Source organism: Rousettus aegyptiacus, unplaced genomic scaffold, assembly GCF_014176215.1.
Source record: "Rousettus aegyptiacus isolate mRouAeg1 unplaced genomic scaffold, mRouAeg1.p scaffold_m13_p_8, whole genome shotgun sequence".
NCBI lineage: Eukaryota > Metazoa > Chordata > Mammalia > Chiroptera > Pteropodidae > Rousettus > Rousettus aegyptiacus.
Window position 1 is genome coordinate 98,359,662 of NW_023416311.1, and position 21,962 is coordinate 98,381,623.

At 32.0% G+C, this 21,962-nt stretch overlaps 1 pseudogene; it reads right to left on the reverse strand.

Moving 5' to 3' along the window:
- Positions 1-1,009: 1,009 nt before the first annotated feature.
- Positions 1,010-1,128, reverse strand: LOC118607009 (annotated as a pseudogene).
- Between the last annotated feature and the right edge of the window lie 20,834 nt (positions 1,129-21,962).

Consider the following 21,962-nt stretch of genomic DNA (forward strand, 5'->3'; position numbering starts at 1 on the left):
GGAAATTAAGTTTTTGATTTTCTATAGCAATCTTTTCTAGCAGAAAGAAAAAAAAACTTTTAATATAAACAAGAATTTTCCTAAAGAGACGGCAATTTTTACTTTGAAAATAAGAGCAAATACAAATAGCTTTCTAATTGATTCAAGAATAAGACACAAGAAAAATTTTTTAACTCATGTAAAACAACATTATTTATGCTTTTTGCCATAAAGTTTTGCTGAATTTATTTAGTTTTTATTGCTTTAACATAACAACCACAAATAGTTGGAAAAGAGCATTATTTAGAATACACTTTTGAAAATATCATACCACTGAAGACTTTATAAAAACTGATGATTAATATACTACTGAAACTGCATCATCTTTCTGAAAAAAATCTCTCTGCCATTTGTTCCCTTCATCATCTTGTGGCTCATTGACTGATTTCAACACTTGCTATCTACGTTCGATGAGTGAGAATGTTCAAGCACATCTCTCAAAAAGTGACATATTCAATATTGGATTTGTGATCATTTTTATGGAAGGATGGGTGGTAAGATGTAGTAGATTAATCCCAGTTCTTCAATGTTCAGAGAGCGGTTTAGTCAATTTATCTATTAACTAGTGAATTTTAAGTGAAACATTGCATCTCAAATTTGTGCTGACAAACTATTACATTTAATAAATATTTAATATAAATATTTAAAATGCATTTCACTTTACTGATTCCAGTAATATAGAAAATATTTTTAATGTCCAAATTCTTTTTCACATGGTATATATGATTATATACACAACATTTATTTCAAAGAACTATTTTGATAAAGTAATGAATTGAAATTTATCGAGCCATTAAAATACGCCTTTTAGTTTCAGCCTAATAAATTAGAAGATTTTATTTTACTTTATTCTATTTTTTTATTTTTTTAATTTTTTAATTTTTTATTTTTTTAGGCAAAGCAACCCTTGGTCGACTTCACAGATTGCAAGGACCTTGTCAGCTTACAATCCCTTATTTTTTACTTTTCACCCCTACAGCACCTGGCCTTCCTAGGTGGTCTCCCATCTAAGTACTAACCAGGCCCGACACTGCTTAGCTTCCGAGAGCAGAAGGGATCGGGTTTGTTCAGGGTGGCATGGCTGTAGAAAAATTAGATTTTAAAAGTTAATGTTGTAGTAAAAAGTAGTTTAAAGAAGAATAAATAAGACATTAAATCAATGGTAAACAATGTTCTTATTGGACTTAATACATCATTGTTTAGAAAAATTAATATATGTGCTAATAGAAAAATAATTGTTAACAATGCTAACATTAAAGATATAATTATATATTGCAATAATCTTATAAGGTTTTATGGCCCCGAATAGAAAACTTTTAAAAAGATACAAAGAAATTTTTTTTGCTAAGTGTTGGACAAAGGAATAAGCATGATTATAGCTGCTCAAAATTTTAAGTATATCAACACTGTATTGACTCAATGATACAGATGATTCTTAACAAAATAATATTCCATTTATGTGACTTAATTTGGGTAAGTAGAAAATTCATATTAATTTGATTACATAAATTTAGGTGGTTGGCAAGATATTTAGTAACATTTGTGATATATAAGTCTGATGTTTTTGGTGTACCTCTTCTGTTTTATATGCTAAAATATTCTCACGAACTATTTCTGAGAGCCATATCAGTACCACTTGTAGGATCTGTTTGTCTCTGTGTTTGTTTAATGATAGCGGTGATAATTAACTTTAATCCAGACAGGTTTGCCTCTGATGTAACATGCGCCAAATACAAATGGAGGTCTAAATACCATGTCTATGCATTTCAAATCATAAATCAAGTTAAGATGCGATAAATAGAATACATTGTCTCTTATCTTGACAAATATATATCTTGACGATGATTTATAAAAGTTTGAATTCTTAGTCTCTTAGTCTCTTGCTCCCGGACTGTCCACCATTCTTGTTCTAACTTCTGTTATTAACAGCCACATGTGTGTGTGACACCCCAGTCTGCATGCCTGTACTTTATCTGAGGCCACCTGCTTCCCCACCAACTTGCCATGTGAACATTGCTCTGGTCTGTGTGCATGCTATGGAGACATGAGCCATTCTCCCAGAGTCAGATCCTGAGTGATCAAGGCTGGTGCCATTTGGGCAGAGAATTCTGGAATCACACGTACCTGAAGCATTGTCTGGTATATTGGTTTACTCGAGTTTCCATTACAAAGTGCTACAAACAGGGTAGCTTGAACAACAGAAATTTATTGTCTCATAGATCTGGAAGCTGGAAGTCCAAGATCAAGTAGTTGGTTCTTTCTGAAGGCTATCAGAAAAAATATGTTCCACATTTCTCCCAGCATCTAGTGGTTTTCAGGCAATCTCTGTTGTTCCTTGGCTTGTGGTTGTGTAGCCCCAATCTCTGCTTGATGGATACATGTTGTTCTCCCTAGATCTGTCTGTGTTGGTCTACAAATTTCCTATTGATAAAGACACCGGTCATATATGATAAAAACCCACCCTGGTGAAATAATTTTTTAAATTAAAATTATCAGGGTGACATTGGTTAATAAAATTAAATGTTTTGAATGTGCAATTCGATAACACGTCATATCTATATTGCATTAATATATTCACCACCCAAAGTTAAATTTTCTTTTGTCACCAAACATTTGACCCTCTTTACCCCTATCTAGCTCCCTCCTTACCCCTCTTCCCTCTGGTAACCAATAATGCACTATCCATGTGCATGAGTCTCTGTCATATTGTTTCAGTTTGTTGCTTTCAGTTTTATATCCCCATATGAGTGAATTGTATGATTCTCAACATTTCCTGTCTCAGGTTTTTCACTTAGTATGATAATCTCAAGATCCATCCATGTTGCTGCAAATGACAGTATTTCATCTTTTCTTATGGCTGAGTAATATTCCCTTGTATATAATTACCACATCTTTATTCAATCATCTATTAATGGACAGTTTCCATGTCTTGGCTACCATGAATAATGCTGCTGTGAACATTGGGGTACACATATCTATAGATTCAATGCAACTCCTATCAAAATGCCAATCACATTTTTTACAGAACTAGATCAAATAATTCTAAAATTTATATGAAACCATTTAAGACCCCATATAGAAACAGCAATCTTGAGAAAGACAAAGTTGAAGGTATTGTGATACCTGATATCTAACTATACTACAAGGCTATAATAATTAACACATCATGGTACTGGCATAAAAACAAGCACTAGGTCAAGGAACAGAGTAGAGAGCCCAGAAATAAACCCACACCTATGTGGTTAATTAATCTATGACAGAGGAGGCAAGAATATACAATGGGGTACAGACAGTATATTCAATAAATGGTGTTGAGAAAACTCAACAAATATATGCAAAAAAGCGAAACCAGACCACCTTCTTACACCATGTACAACAACCAACTCAAAATGGATTAAAGACTTAAATATAAGACCCAATGCTATAAAACTCCTTGAAGAAAACATGGGCAATACACTTTCTGACATTTCTCTCAGCAACATTTTTTTCTGCTATTTCCCCTCCGGCAAGGGGAACAAAAGGAAAAATAAACAAATGGGACTACATCAAACTAAAAAGTTTTTACACAACAAAGGAAACCATCAGCAAAATGAAAGACAATCTACTGAATGGGAGAAGATATTTGCTATGATACATCTAATAAAGGATTGATATCCAAGATTTATAAAGAACTCTTACAACTCAACACCAAAAAAAAAAAAACTTAATTAATTTAATTAAAAAATGGTCAGAGGACCTGAAAAGACATTTATCCAATGAGGACAGATGGCCAGTAGACATATGAAAAGATGCTCAAGGTCATTAATCATAAGAGAAATGTAAATTAAAACCACAATGAGATATTATCTTGCACTTATCAGAATAGCTATGATCATTAAATTATAAAACAACAATTGTTGGTGAAGACATAAAGAAAAGGGAACCCTCCTGAACTATTGATGGGATTGCAGATTTCCATAGTGATTGCCACAATGGAAAACAGTTTGGAAGTCCCTCAAAAAATTACAAGTAGAACTACCTTATGACCCAGCAGTTCCACCTCTGGGTATTTATTTGAAGAAATCCAAAACACTAATTCGAAAAGATAAACACTCTCCTATTTTCACTGCAGCACTATTTACAATTGCCAATAGAGGACTGGATAAAGAAGTTATACATATAAATGATGGCATTTACTCGGCCATAAAAAGTGAAATCTTACCATTTGCCACAACATGGGTGGCCTGGAAGGTATTACATTAAATGAAATGTCAGACAGAGAAAGACAAATTCTCACTTATATGTGGAATCTAAAGAATAAAATGATCAAACAAAACAGAAACAAACTCATACACAGAGAACAAACTGATGATGCCAGATGAAAGGGTTTTTAGGGGCTTGTTGATGAAGCTGACGTGATTAAGTACAGATTTACATTTACAAAATAGCCATGGGAATGTGAAGTACAGAATAGGGAATATAGTCAATAATAATGTGATAACTATATATAGTGCCAGTTGGAACCTAGTCTCATCAAGGGGATCATTTCATAAATTATATAGATGTCTAGCAACTATACTGTATACTTGGAACTAATATAAAATAATATTGACTATCAACTCCAATTGAAAAATAAAAAATAAAAGTACATATTTTCAATTAATTTAAGGTTTCTCATAAATTTTAGCTGCACTGTGACTTGCAAGAGAAAAATATAACCTGCAAAGTTTCTTAAATCTTTTTCATTAAAAAACTCTTTGAAAAACATTCATTAATAAATTACAACATAATACACCATGATATATTAGTGCTCCACATAACTCTCCTTAGAAAATGCCAGGTTTGGTAGTTCTGATTGAATACTCTTAATTACATATCATTCTTTCTTTTCATTACTTTTCTAATTTTCAAATAGTTTCACTATTTGAGTTTTTTTCTCCAATATCATCAGGATTGTCACTAATAAATGAAGTTTTACTATTTAAGATATATCTTTTTATACCTGTGTGTTCAAGCATTCAATTTTAATTCTCCGAGTTATTTTGCTTTTGTTTTATAGGCACATCTGCTTTTTAGCACTTTCAGAAATTTATTTATTGAATAAATTTTAATGAATTCCAGAGAAAATTGTATACACACACACACACACACACACACACACACACACACATATTTTACTGTCATTTATGTTGAACCAGGATCCAAATAGGTCACAACTACAGTGCATTTAGATCCTGCTGGCTATAACAGAATATAAAGTATGCTTTTTCATGGACAAACAACAACAAATATTGCTCACATTTTGTGCTTTTTTTTTTTGCTAGGATCAAATACTTCGCAATTGTTCCTCATTCTTTGAAATTTTAATAGCCTGTAATTTATTTCTCACATAGCAACAATGGGAATGGAGTAACCTTTCATATAACCACTTCATATGGTTGTTCTCGTGTGCTATAGAAACATTTTTTAACTAGTACCTTTAGAAATATAAAAATTATCATTTTCATTTTGGTCTGTTGTGTGTGGGATTGTGTCAGGGGAAGGTGAAAACCAAGGAATATGGGTTTTAAATGTTCCTTAGGTAACACTTTTTTCTACAGCTTATCTCTGAACTTGTATATGGAAGCCACTGTCATTTAAAATGAAATAAATATCAAAAGTTAAATGAGATAGTATATTTGAGCAATTTTATGAACTAGCATCATGAAAGATTGTGGATTTTAACAGAAGAAGTATATGAAATCTATCTAGTAAAATAATGCAGAAGCTAAGTAGTTAAAAGAGCATAAGTAATGGTACATATTATTTTTTAAAATCCACATGTCTGAACAGTGTGGAAAAGAGTATTTTGGAACTATAACAATAAAACATAAACATACTGATCTTGTATTTCAGAATAAGACATGAAATTGTTCAAAACACTGTATTTTTCCCCCTTTTAAAATAAAGCAAAGAGTTCTTAGTGATTAGAATGAGCCAGACAGAAATTGTTCTCAGAAATTAGAAGTCTTTGTAGTTATCCAATGGAATAAACACAATTCCTGAAGGAGTGGGCTAAGCTAAAGCAGCCAGCTTTTATTACATTACCAGAGGATACCTAATGGATAACAATTTTTTGCCATTCTGAACCTGCATTGTTACTAAAAAAAAAAATGAAGAACGACTTATGAAGTCCTTAGCAGTAATGATGCTTTCCCTAGTAGATGAGAAAAAGCTAAGTAGCTGCAAGATGTTCTGTTCGATGAGGAGGATTATGATTCAGCAATGAACACGTTAGGGCTTTTATAAACCTGATACGGGGATTACATAAACTATAGAAAATAATGGAGTGTTAGCCATCATAATACTTCTACTTGATTTATTAAGACTTATTGGAAGTTACTAAAGTCACTCCTCACAAAATACATTTCAGGTTAAATAATATTACAAATTGAATTTTACTTTTTTGCTGAAAAATATATATATTAGGCAATGATGTTATGTGATTAGCAAAACAATGAAAATGAAGATCTCTTTAAATATGATTATAGTGTAGCAATGCATGCATAATGATATTATTATTAACTGGTTTATAGTCTGTTAACCAGTTAAATATATAATATCAAATAATGAACCTATGAATAAGAGGAGTGATATTCTGATGCAGTCAATAAAAAACACAAACCTATTTTTTGAAAATGTGTTAACAGATTAGTAATATCCAATGTTCACTGTCAATATAATGAATCTGAGAGTTCTCTCTATATAGATATAGATACAGACATTAGAATACCAGGCAAATTTAAGTATTTCTTTAATTGTTAAATCCAAACATCACTCAAATAAAATTCTTATAGTCATGGAATAATTCTACTAAAGGAAAAGGACTTACATTGACTTGTAATGGTACTATGGAATGAGACAAGGTATCAGAGAATTTTCTTTGCTCTATTTTAAAGAAAAATCTATAAGTAGAAAGCAAGATTTAATGTGAAAAAAAAAGTTCTCTTTAGAAATAACCTGTTTAAATACAGATTCTGCCACTTGCAAGATGTGTTGTTATGTGTAAGTTAATATACTTCTTTAAACTTTAAGTCCTTATCTCTAAACTATGATACTCATCTAGAATAGCTAGTATAATACTTGACACATATTCCTAGTCAATAAATGAATGTTTATATTATTATGAATTGATTAGCAACACTAATTATATTATTGTCTTTTATTGCTAATGCTAAATTTGAAAAGTAATATTTATCACTGGGGAAAATAAAACGGCTGAATGATTAAGTCCACATTCTTGAGTGGAAATAGATTGTCTGCTTATAATGTTTCAGAACATTTCAGAAACTACAGAAAAAAATGTATAATAATGTCATTTTAAACCAAATCTAGGTTCTGAATTTACGTAAATTAAATATTTTTATGTTATATCCTGTACCTTAATTACACTACCTAAAACTAATCTGCTTTATTTTCCTGATGTCATTGCAATTTTCTCTGTGTAAAATTGTGATACACAAAAGAGAAATAAAAACACATTTAAAATTATAAAAATCCAAAAACTGCTCAGCTCTTTACAATAAATATTTTACTGTTGTTATTGGATATAATTTTTGAGAACTGATTACCATGCAGTTTGAGAAGCCATTTATTTTGAGTTCTATTTTACTATTCAGTTTTAAGAATTCTTAGCTTGATCTTATCCCAACATAGTTAGCTAACTGGCAAAGAGTTTTATTATAATATACCTTTATGTTAAATTATATATTTAGAAAACAAATAGTTTTATTCTTTTTAAAGTGTGATTAATTTGGTAAATAAAAAGGAGTACTCTTGTTAAAAAAGATAAATACATCACTATTACATATACCTACTTTTATGTTCATTAAAAATATAGTAACTTAATACTCTTTTCCTATGTATTACTTTATGAAAAAAATGACCTTTTTTTCAAGAAGAACTCAGGCTATAATAGACTAATAAACATAAAAGGTGGTGGTAGTGCTTGAAGTGGGTCACAAGAGAGATAAAATATGCTATTATAATTTTTGTTTAACTTTTTTCAATTTCAAGTGGGATCAACTAGATCTGTTTGTTCTTTCTTTCTGTTTTCTTTTTTTCTTTTTCTTTTTTTCTTTCTTTTGTTCTCTCTCTCTCTCTCTCTTTCTTTCTTTCTTCCATCCTTCCTTCTTTCCTTCCTTCCGTCCATCTGTCCGTCTGTCCTTCCATCCTTCCTTCCTTCCGTCCTTCCTTTATTTCAACATTTTTTTCACGTTTATTACATACAAATCACTACCCCAAGAAGACTAACTAGGAAAAATAAGCTCTGTGAGTTCTGTCAGAAATACATGTTTAATTAATAAATAATGACCTGAATACATTGCTACCAGTTATACAAAATTTTTGTTGGATGTCAACCGTTTTAAATTAGAATGCATTTGAAAACACCCATTGATTTTTTATATGAACTAAGTTATAATTAACAAGCAAACCTAAAGAATCTTCATCAAAGAACAAACATTTTTCTTGCTGTCTTTTATTAAACAGGGAAAATAATTGCTAGCAGTAGTCACTGCCCAACTTTAACTGCTCTTGGGATTCCTAAGGCCCTAATTCTTTCTAGTCTTGCACTAATAGTTAAAGCAATCAGAGTGAGAAAATACATATTATTCTGCTTATTTCATAGTAGAATTTTAAGCGATCTTTAAAAAATATTTTATTTTATGTAATTTTTTATTATTAAAAATGAGATTGATAGAAAATTAAGTATTTGCAATGGATCTTTATCTCAATGCAGTAAAAAATATGTCTATAGAAGACAAACAAATTTATAAATTCTCTTTCATATTTAATGGCTTCAAATGTAAATGTTAATGAGAAATAATTTGAAAATAAAAACTACAGTTATTAAATACTTAGTCTTCACAGATAGGATGAGGTTCAAGAGAGAAAAAGTGTATGGGGCCAGACCTCTGTAGTTGTATAAATTGTAATAAATGCAAACTTAATCTTTTCATACCATTGCTAGATGCAGTTTAGTGTTTTATTCATTTTTACCCTGAAACTTTAAAATCATCATGAGACTGATTATGTCTTTCATTTTCTAATTTCAAGACAACTAGAAATGGACATTCTCATATAAATGATTTTAATATAATCATAGCATCGTCAATGAACAATGAAATGAAATTGACTTCACCGTTAGCTCCAACAGTTAAGAACCTTCATACTACATTGATTTTATGACTTTTCTAAAAATTCTAAATCTTTACAATTAAGCTGACAAAAGCGAAAGTGTGACGTTTTCATTAAAACAGTATGAATAAAATTAATTTTCTTTGCTTCTTAGGAAATATGACAAGAAATCCTATATTATAGTTTTTAAAGTTAAAAATGATTTGGATATCTCGAGAAATATGCATACAGGATTTATATGAATCATATTAAAAATATTTGGAATAGGAACACTCCATATGATGGTGTGACCAAGATTTGTAGGAAAACAAATGTTCAGGTTAACTCATATTATATTTTTATGTTACATTCTGTGTTATATTTATGTTATATTTGACAACGTATTTTATTTAGTGTTGAGACCAATTCTCTTTCCATGTTCTACCTAATCTTCTGAAATGGAGCGAGGTTTTTATAAGTGTGTGATATTTTATCACCTACCATATGTCTAAAGGCTTTCTCTTTTAATGTCAATTTGATATCCCTTTTGCCTGTTAAGAATTTTCCTTTAAGAATCTAATACATCAAATTCAATTTAGGTCAACACTTGTTATGCTAACTCCTTATACTGGTTTCAAAGATAATAAAATGTTCATCAAACAAAGTGATAACAAGGGAAAAGTTCACCACTTATAATCCCTTCTGGGTTTATTTGAAGACCTCAGTGACTCAAAGTAGGTCCAAACCATAATTCATGACAGGTGGGGCTTTTGAGCAGCTTTTCCGAAATGCCAAATACAACAAGGCTGTAGTTTTGAGATTTATTTTTATTTTCCCCTAGGAATATTTTAAATCAAGATAAAAATACTGAGTTTCAAACAATGTTTCCAATAGTGGTGGAGGGAAGAGGGAGAGAGGGAATGCAAGGAGGGGGGAGGGAGGGAGGGAGGGAGAGAGAGAGAGAGAGAGAGAGAGAGAGAGAGAGAGAGAGAGAGAGAGAGAGAGAGAGAGGATTATATCCTTAAACACTTAGCTGCTGATTGCTATAAGAAGTTTCTAAATATTGCAGGAAAAAAGTATAAAAACATTTAAAATATTTGTGACCTTACTTAAATTTTTAAAATGTTTTATAGGTACTCTTTAATAATATCAATGTGGGTGGGCTTATTTGCTTATTTGATTTTGAAAAAAGAAAAAAAAATTGAATATACCAGAGGCAATGGACATGGCAGATCAGGTCTGGCAAGGATCTGACTGACTCTCACCAAAATGATGAATCACACCTAATCTCTTCAACCAGGAGCCCCAATTTTATGCAGCTTATTCCAATTAAATGTCATTTCTTATTTATGCAGAATATGTTAGAAGGTTTGGATACCTTTCTTTGTTCAAGGCCACTTATCATTTAGAAACAGAATTGAAATGTTTTGATATACCGTCAGTTTTAGTCTTTCTACTGTTTACACGTAAAGATAGACATGATCACTTATTCTATGAAAAAATACTGACAGCGCAAAGCTTCCTTTGCTAAGCAACCTGAACAGTCCTTAGGGGATGAATGCATGTAAGACTACAATGAAAGGAAAGCAATAGCTCTCAGCATATTTCAGAGAGATTAAAAAAAAAAAAAAAGGTTACTAAAAGCATTAACTGATAGAGATTGTTGAAATACATAGTTGTACAACAAATTTAACATTTCCCATCTATGTCTAATTATTTTTAAATAACTTTCGATGTGATAAATTTCTTCCAGAACAAAACTTTTGCATGTGTTTCATTTATTGTTGGTTCTATACAATGCCAAAATAGCTTTATGAATCAATCTACCTTTAAGTAGTACAACTTGTACAATTTACTCATAGATTGATTATTTTTATTATCATTAATGATTCAGTTAGCAAGCTAATTTCATAAATAGGTGAAGAAAAATTGATTCAGACAAATGCATGATCAAGAACTGTTATATAAAATAAATTGGTCAATAATTCAAATCCAGATCCATCATTTATGACTAGTAGTTTCAATTGGCTTGACATGTAATGCTAATTTGTTCATGACATATATAAATTGCTTATGATAGAAAAACTCAAAAAGCTAAGATATATATACATTTATGATGTACTATGTATAGCTTTTGTTTCAATACACTAAGTCCTTATTTAACATTGTCAATAGATTCTTGGAACTGCAACAAAATGACATAACAAAACAAATTTTACCATAGGCAATTGATACAAACAAGAGTTAAGTTTCTATAGCATCTCATTATCATTAGTATAAAATCATATAGAACCAGTGTTATTCAAACACCTCCCATAGTTCAAGTTGTTAGTATAGGAAAACCACAACCATTGAGTAGGGATTTCAAAATTTTAAAAAAGGGGCCCATGAAGTCCCATCATTAATTCTATCTTCACTAGGTAATGTCAATTTCTCTTGAAACCTTAAGTATCATCCACCATTGGATATTTTCACACAGGGTATTTTCACATAAGATATGAAGGAGATAAGAGAGAAAGGTAGAAAAGAAGCAGTTATTGAACATAAATCACAACTGCTACGTTTACCTCTGCCACTGGTATTGAAGCCTAAACTGGAAAGTATAGCTTCACTCTACAGACATCCATTCCATTTTTTCTTTACTCACTCTGCCAGCAACTCAGCTGGACTAGGTTCTTGATCAGGTAACATGAACTTTTATTCTTGTAGAATCTGGTTCGTTAGTGATCGTGCACTAATTGGTTGAGATGCTTTCCCTCTGATCGATAATATAATGTGAGGTAATATTGAGAAATAACTCATTGAATCATCTGTGTCCCAAAGACTGTCCGCTTTGCTCCCATTACATAGCAGAAACTAATTTTCCCCTCATAATTATAATCAATTCCCCTCTTATCTAAGTTATTAGAAGACAATATTAAATTCCATTTCATCTGAATCTGTGCTTTTTCTGGTGGATGCATTCATCTGTTGGTTGCTTGGTTCTTCATTCTTTCCCAGAGGTAGCAGGAAAACACGTTGTGTTATTAGTCATAATGAAAGGGATTCTTCTCAGTATCACCCTATGCTTCTCAAGGGCACGCCTTCTGTCTCTGGGGCAGATGAGGTCATAAATTGGCCATTGGTTTAAAATATATACTATGTAATATAAACTGGTCACTCCATTTATAGAATGCTGTCTTCCAGTTGGTACCATAATTTAGCCTTTGATAAGACATTCCATATTTCTACAGGGTCACTGTTTCTGGTAGATCAGGAATATGTTGATATTAGTAAATTCAGTGGGCGCAAGGGTTTCTTTTTAAAAAGAGCTTTATTGATGTAGGATTGGCATCTGATAAGCTTTACATTTTTAAGTTGCACATCTTAATAAGTTTCATATGTGTACATCCATGAAACCGTCATCACAAAGAAGATAGTGAATATATTGTATTACCACCATGTATGTTTTTTTTTCAACTTACTGTAATTTCTTCCCATCCCATACCCAACTGGCAAGCACAAACTTCTTTCTATATTTTGACTGTTTATTGTTTATTTAAAGATGAAGGATAAATCTGGTCTTTGTTACTTGGTCTTGGTCAGAAGGGGAAGTTCTGCATTTTTTAAACTGAGCAGGAAAAATATTGAGTGGGGCAACAAGACATACATAAAGATTGTTTCAAGTCCATAGCTAGTAATACTGATGGAAGTACTATTGTCAGGGGAGACAAATACAAAGCCAGAAGATGTATCTAGTCCTATGAGGAAAAAAAAAAAATCACTATTCAATCCATGACACAAAGGATTTAATCAACCTACTACTAGGTAGTCAACTGGTCACTTCATAGCAATGTGTCACATTGTGGTTACAGCATTGGTCTCTAATGTCAGCAAGTTTTGTGCTCAGCAGTAGTGTTATAGAGAGAAACCTTGGTGAGGTTTTACTTATCAGAACGCATGATTTTTTACTATAGTTGCCTCTGGTGGTCATTGTCACTGGACATAAATAGCTTCATGTAATGTGCTCATATAGAAAGTACCATCTGTATTCTTAACTCTTCAGATCTAATAGCTGTACTAATATATAAATTTGATTATTTTCGAACTTTAGTCAAGCTGACCAATTTATTAGTTACTGTTTAGGATTCATACCTGGGTATATCTGTATTGCAGTTCATCTATATTTCCACACAGAGTGGACAAGATATTTCACTCAAATATACCTTTGTTGGAAGGATTTTCTGTCGGTAAAATCAGCCATTCAGAGCAACCCGAGTAATCTTGTCATTCAGTAGCCATATGTATTCATCTGGACTTCGAATATGATGCAGATCCATTTGTAAACAAGGATAGATCATAGGTGACTTCCCAAGAGGCCCTAGGTATTGGCCAGGCGAGAGAGGTTGCAAAGTAGTTAGAGCGAGTATGGTGGAGGTCTGAACCACCTGCTTATGCAGATTATTTGCGCTCTCAGGACCTACATGGGCCAAGTTTTTAATTATATATATATATATATATATATATATATATATATATATATATATATATAAGTTTACATGTACAGTTGACTCTTGAACAATGTAGGGATCAGGGATGCTGACCCCCACACAGTCAAAAATCTAAACATAACTTTTGATTCTCCCTGGGATCTATGGGAGTTTGGTTCCAGGACCCTCCACTGATACTAAAACCTATGGGCGCTCAAGTCCCCTATATAGAATTGTAAGGCTCAGTGCATACAGTCATTCCTCCACATCTGTGGACTCCCAACTGTGAATTAAAAACACTCTGGGTGTTTATTTTTTAAAAATTCAAATATAAGTGGACCCATGCAGTTCAAACTCAGTTTGTTCAAGGGTCAACTGTGTGCATATATATACATATATATGGAATGACTATTAATACAAAAAAAATGCAGCAGTATTTATACACACACACACACACACACACATGCATATATGTATATACATATACAGTTATATATATTTATATATGTATATATATGTGTGTGTGTGTGTGTATATAAAATCTACCTTGAACTTGAGTGCTACTATGCATAATATTTTTTGGTTTAGTTTATCTTATACGCTATGGTTATGAGGGGTGATTATAAAGTTCTAGTAACTTGGTAAAGGGTAAACTCTTGACCAGGACTCATTAGCAAGTGGAAACCTTGAAGTCTTCCAAAACCCTACTGGTCTGCACTGCAATTCTCCAAAGAGAGCTCACCTGAGACTCCATTCAGAGTTTATCAATGCCATAGATACTTCTAATAACATCTGATGTGCTGGATCATAAAATAGGACAGCTTGTACCACAGCTTGAACCTATTTTGCTCCACGACTTACTCAAAATTGGCAGCCTTATGGGTCATCTGATAAATGTGTTAAGCAGCATAGCCAAATATAATATATATTTGCTCCAAAATCCAAGGAAACACATCAAGACTTTTATCTTTTTTTATATAGTAAATGCATAGAGGGTCTTTTATCTGAAAAGAGCACCCCATCATTTTTCTTTAGGACATATCTTAGATTTTCAAGTTCCTTCTCAATTGTAATATGACAAAGAGAAAGAAAATTCACAGAACCCTGTGGCAAGATACCAAGTACAATTTTAACATAACATAAATTATTATTTTTTCTTATTGATGAAAAAAAGGCTACACGGTGGGTGCTAGAGTTTTCACTCTTTCAATAGAGGCACCGCATCTGGAATAGCAGTTATGCTTAGCATTTTCACCGAAGAATGGAATGATTGTATCATAATAATGCTCTGACTTGTCTGGATTTAGCACTGATCAAAAGATTTAAATGGAGATAAAGTGGTACATATCGACTCTGTATTCCTCAAGCCCTTGGTGTTAATAGCAATTCTCTGCAATTCAAAATACAATACTGTTATGGTTCACTCTCTTTGTTGGATGTGGGAAGTCTTAGGAGCTTCTAACTAACTGATTGCATTATGACTCCTATCTGTAATATCGCTCCAAAGGTTATGCACCAAGTGGAGACTTTGGCAGAAATTTAGTGTATTTATTCTGACTACATCGTCTAGGATAGGGAAAACTACTGTGGGATGGATTGCAGTCCTATTAGATCCACAGTTAGGACTTGAGTTATTAGTTAATATACAACGATTCTGACATTTTGGATCTCTAGAGCTCAAAAAACTAAGAGTAATTATATAGTATCTTCAGTTGATATCTGATAACATCATTGATAAATGGACAAAGGTATCGCTAATGAAAGCTTTAGAAAATAGTATCAAGTGATATATGTATCCCTGATTCTGGGCTCTTTATCTCCTCTACAGTGGAAGATATTCAAGAATAGTTCCCAAACCTTTGAGTGCTGTATTAGTTTTCTAGGACCACTATAACAGATTACCACAAATTAAATGGCATAAAAAACAGAAATTTCTGTCTAACAGCTCTGGAGGGTAGCAGTCAAAATTCAAGACAGCAGCAGAGCTGGTTTTTACTTGATGCTCTGAGGGAGAATCTGGCCCATGCCTGTGTCCTAGCTTCTCATGGTCACTGATAGTCCTTGGTGTTCTTTGACTTACAGCTTCATAATTCTAACCTTTGCCTCCATCATCATATGGCCTTTTCCCCTGTGTCTCCTCTGGGTCTCTGTATGCCTCCAAATTCGTATCTCTTTATGAGGACAACAGTCATTGGACTTCGGGCCCAGCCTAATCTGACTTTATTATACCTCGATTACACCTACAAAGGCATTATTTCCAAAAGAGTCACATTCACAAGTACCTGGCATTAGGATATCAATATAGCTTTGTAAGGACACAGTTCAACCTACAACAGGTATACAGGCACTGCAAGAGGTAATGTAGTAACTACACTTAGTATAGCAGAAAACAGTGTAACAGATGTGGATTGAATTAGGAAGGGCAAATCGAAGATATCAGGTAAAAATTCCAACTGGATAGAATGATCAAGAGATAGAGTTTCTGAGAAGGAAACAATGAGCAGCAAAAAATTAGTTCACTACCGTATCAAGTTATACATCCAGTCTTTGTGCACTATAACATGGCATATGCTTCGAGCTAAAATCTGCTGTGTAGCTATGGAACCTATAATTTTCCAAATGGGAGGTTTTTTTTTTCTTTTAATTGTAATACCTTATCTTTTGTTCTAACTTATGTAGCAGATATTTTGGTAGTGCTTGTAACTGTCCTTTATCCACAGGCTACTGAAATTAACCAAGGCAAATGGACAAACTGAAATTTGGAACTTTAACCAAGATACCAAATCTTGGTAAAACTCTGGTTTATTTTATTTTCAGGAAGTGAATTATATTATTTCATCTTTATTTGTTTAATTGTCAATATGCCTAATGGCCACAGTTATTGTTTATGAATGACATCCTTTCTGAATGGTCAGTGCCTATGCAATACTGGTTGTTAAAATTTTTGACTCGTTATGTGTAGTAATGGTAGTTTCCTTTTCAAATTATAAATCTGGAAAAATGGTGGGCGTGCATTTCATAACCAAGGAACACATGAACATGGGCAATTGGTGGTTTTGCTGCCAATCATCAGTTGACCTTCTTACATGACATTTGGAAAATTACCTCTATCCCAATCCACATAGTCAAAGGAGGTATTTATCACAAACATCCACATTTCCCAATGCCTGTAGTGATTAGCATGTGACCCAGTGAGAAATGAACACAATAAAACACTTACTGGTTCAGGAATGACCATTAACACAGAACAAATACAGAAGTATTTTCAATAGCTTTTTGGCGTAGAACACTGGACACATTGTCTGAAATCTCAAGTAATCAGACTGTTGAAAACTTAGAATTCCTGAAATCATGTTCTCTAAGTCTCTCAAGACGAAAAGCAAACAAACAAAACAAATAAAAAGCATATAGATAGACAAAACTCATCTAAGAGGAAAAATTATCCAAGTATGGAAAATTTCAGAAATTCACAACTTTGTTAGAGTTTTTATACCTCTCCTTCATGCCAGAAATAAATTTATCTTAGAATTTCCAGGGTGCAAATAACTAATTTCCCTTTGGTTGAAGATAATCTGATAAATTTTAAATTTTTCTTACTTCCAAATAAGAGTAAACAGCAGAATTAAAAGAAAGAAAAATAAGTAGATTTATGCAACTATATTTAGTAATATCAGATTTTACTTATGTATGTCAGGTTTTTTAAAATTCTTGGCTCAATAAACATAGCAAGATGTTTGGCATTTAGAGTTAAAGGTAAAATGATACCTTCATGTACAAAGAACTGTTTCCTTTTTGTGCTCAATACATAACACAAGAACAAAACAACACAAAAATAGATGTGTTATATGCATGTATGTATGTATGTGTATGTGGAAGTTGGCATGAAGATGTTTTGTTTATTTATGAATGACTAGACAAGTTATTGCTCAACTATACATTTGCTATTTACTAAAAGTTATTAAATGCACATGAGATCTTTATCGACCTTAGATGGCAAGGGTATTTTAAAAAATATAGGTCTTGTTCTTTTATCTTCTAGAGAATTTATATAGTTAATATTTTATCTGTGTTATTCACAAGAAAGTTGACTCAATATGTTCAGGTAACTTCTCCAAGCTCATTTTAATGACCATGTGACGTTGTCATTTTCACTAAGATTTGCTCCAGTGAAACCACAAACTGATTTCTACAGAAGTATCTGCTTTAGCAATGTCCACTTGTCCAAATACAGACATTTTCCTTTGAATTTCATTCTTAAGGGTGCCTCGTGCCCCTAAGAAATCAATCTACAGTTCTCTCAATATCTAAAAAATAACTAAAACAAGTTATTCATCTTGGGGTTCTTCTTTTTAGCACACCAATCTCTGTGCCCTTCTTCTACTGTTAGAAGTTACGACTTCTGTAAAAAGAAATTAGTTCAGACATTTTTGTTTTCTTTTCTCCAATTATTTTATCTCATGTTTGCTTTGAACTAAGTTCCAGTATTTTGTTTTGAGCAAAAGCAAAATTTTTATCAATCTACACCACAGTCTACACTCCTAACCAATGAATACCCTTTTGATTGAAGAACTATGAGCAATAATTTTAGTCAAACATTCTATTTTTCAATAGAATGTTATATGAGAAAAATGCCAGTATTGATATTATTGCTGGGAAATAGCTATCAATGAGTAAATCTTTTAAAGCTGACTTTTAGTTATCATTATCTGGAGGAATGGAAAAAATACAGAATCACACATTATGCCAAATCTTACAGGTAAATTAAATATGCACTCAAAGAAATACAGTTTTTCCACTACTACTTACTACTACTTTTAAGAAATTTACAATTGACTTGAAACTGTAAATTTTCTATCCTTATTCAGAAAACTTCAAATGGCTGCATGATATTTGTGAATATTTCTTTAAAGTATTTACACCCACACTGCATTTTTCTCATTAGGAATCTACTTTTTCTTGATGTGCATTTTTTTTTTTACCATTTTAAGAAATAGAAGTTGAGAAAGATAAACTCTAAAGCCTATGAAAGTGTTAACATGCTTCGTTTCTTCCTAGCTACATCATTAGTTAAATAGTATATATAATCTGTACACATTCACACTCAATGCAGTTAAATTTCCATATTAAAAAAAATATTTCATATATCAATCCATGTTTTATACTAACTTAGCTGGTAAATGAACTCATATTATTCAAACAAAAGAATAGTTTCAATCAGAATTTAATTCTAAAGAATTCAATATTTATTTACAAATACATAAAGCTATTATTGATTGCATATAGTGCCATTCAGAAGAGTAAAAGTAATGAATTCTTGCTGTCTAAATATAATAATTTATTAGAAAAATAAAGATACCAAAACAAAGTTCTTTCAATACACAGGTACATGAATGATATAAGCTTGTTATTTTAAGTGTATTTTTACCTTGCTGGAAAGAGACGTTTAAAGTTATGTTCTGTTTCATCAATATTTTGGAATTTTTCAACATCATAATGATATTGTGGAGTTAATATTTTAAATTAGATGGAATTATTTAAATAAGAAGTATATTTTAATAAGAATGCAGACAAATGCTTTCTTATCAAAATATACAGTAGTTCTTTATCTTTAGGAAAAAAGGAAGATATTAGTTAAAATGTATTATAAACTGTGAAGAGGTAAGAGAGAAAATCACTGTACCACTTTAAAATAAGAAGAGAAATATTTTATATTGGATATATCCTGAATGTTTATATCCTAAAATTTGTTTCTATATCTCTTTTTAGAAGTATTTTCAAAATTTATTTTGAAACTTTTCAAAAATATAGATGTGATACCTCTAAAGACATCAGAATTGGTTCATGTTTCTATAAGAATTTCATGTAGTATTTTGGATTCTTCATCTAATCATGTTTATGAGTTTGTATTTTTATCTGTTCTGTTGGAATAAGAATCTTATTTTGAACCCAACATTTGGTGCTGTAGTTATGGTTCTGTATCTTTCCTCTCTATGACTGTGGACCATTTTGAGGTCACTGCTAGGACCCTGGGCATAGTCCTCATGGACTTTAATATACAAAGTTGTATGTTTGATAGATAATGACCAGTAAAGAAAGTGGAATATAACACAAGCAAATTTCAAATTACGGCATTGATCTGATGAATGTCTCAGAGTAAAATTCATTGTATCAGAAACTGTGCATATCATACTAGGGAAATCAATTCCAATAGGAAACATAAGGCAAAGTCGAAAGCTGTTCTCTAAATCACTGGGTTTTAGCCCCAGGTATATGGACTCAGTCATTAGTAGAGAAGAAACAGATAAGGATTCTGAGCAATTTCAAAATAGACATTTAACCTTGCCCTGTTATCTATCCCAATCCCAAGCAACACCTCTTGTCATAGTGTTATGGCTTAATTTTCTATGTCAGTATAAAAATTACCACCATCTTATTGACTTAAAATGCCATCAGTTTATTAGCTCATAGTTCTGTAGCTCAAAAGTCTGACACAACGTGCTTGGATTCTGGGCTCAGAGTATCACACGGCTAACATGAATGTTACATTCTGATTCAGAGCCTAGGGGAAAAAATTGCTTCTAAGCTCAGTATGTCATTGGAAGAATTCAGTTCCCGTGGCAGAAGGATTGTAGCCCCTGTTTTCTTATTGACCGTAACTCCTGGAAACTGATCACATCCTTTGACATGATGTCCCCATCTTCAAACCAGCAACAACATTGCCACATTTTTCAAGTGCTTTCACTCTCTGCATTTAAAGGGCTTGGGTGATTATATCAGGCTCAGTAAAGTAATCTCTTTTTTCTTAAGATCAACTGTGCCACATGTCTAATCTCTTGGGGGGGGGGGGGAAATAGCAAAATCACACTCTCTAAGATTGTATAGGATATGTACATCAACATAGCAGAATTTTATAATTCTGACTATCACAATGTATATGAAATAGTTGTGTCAATAATAGAATCCTAATTGAATATATGGTATAATTCCTTTACATGCATTCCAATTTAGCGACTTAAATATATTTGGTTATAAATTGACCTTCGTTTTCATCTTAATACTAATTATATATTTTTTAATACTGTAACATAACAGGATACAGTATGTGTAGATAAACCCGTAGGGGGGAAATAGTTACTTGATTGTTTTATATTTTGTCTATGTAGTAAAAATTTATTAGTATTTCAATTGCATAGAGATAATTGGGGCAGTATCAATTAAATTGAGCAATTTAATAGAATTATTTTAAGTTGTTTTCTGTAATACGTTTATCTTGTTTCTCAAAAGCTTAGCCGGGGAGCTTTACTTGTAGTGATGGTAGAATAATTTATTCGAGACCAGATTTCCCACTGAAAATATATAGAAATTAGGCAACCTATTCAAAAAGCAAAACTCTGCTATGTGAAGGACTCACAGATTCAACAAGGCAGTGAGAATTTGTGAGGCTAGTATCAAGGGATAATTAGGGCACAAGTCCATTTAATACTATTTTTTTCTCATGAGGCATCTGGTAATTTCAAAATTCATAGCTAAGAACCTGAGAAGCCAGAGAGAACATCTGGGAGACTTATGTGATCTACTAAACAAAAATTATGGTTCAGGGATCACAGAACAAGAGAAACTCTGAATAAGACAGAAATATTTCACTTGAAGCACAAAAATTAGATATCCTTGAAGTAGGAAGAGCAGAAACACAGCCGAGGGACTAAAATGCAGCTTCAAATTATTTTGGTGTTGTCAGCAGAGCTACTGTCCTGAAGCAAAGGTCAACTCACTTCATAAGAAAAGAACATAAATCCTAATGTAATCTCTATAATTCTTCATATGTCATGTCTGACATTTAATCAAAATAATAAAATAAAAATAAAAGACAAATTTTTACTACATACTGAGAGAAAAAAATGGATACTAGAAATCACAATTCTAGATAGTGGCATTACCATACACAAACTAAAAAGTAGCTACAATTAATATATTAAATAAGTTAAAAATCCAAGTAGAATTTCTTGAAGAACTTGAAAGGAAGCAAATTTGCAAACCTACAAAAATTAATCAATGGACTCAACTAAGGAAAAAAGTATATAAGAAGAAAAAAGTGTGTGTGTGTGCAAGTGGATACGCATGTGTGTGTATTATACATACATATATATATATATATATATATAGGCATATTGAACACAAAGGAAAAAAGATGTAAAAATACATAAAACATCATAAAAGATATATAAGATTCAGTTACAGATATGACGTATATAATTGGAGTATCACAGAATTAAGATTTGATATGGAATAAATAATAATTGAAAAGACAGCAGTTTCTTG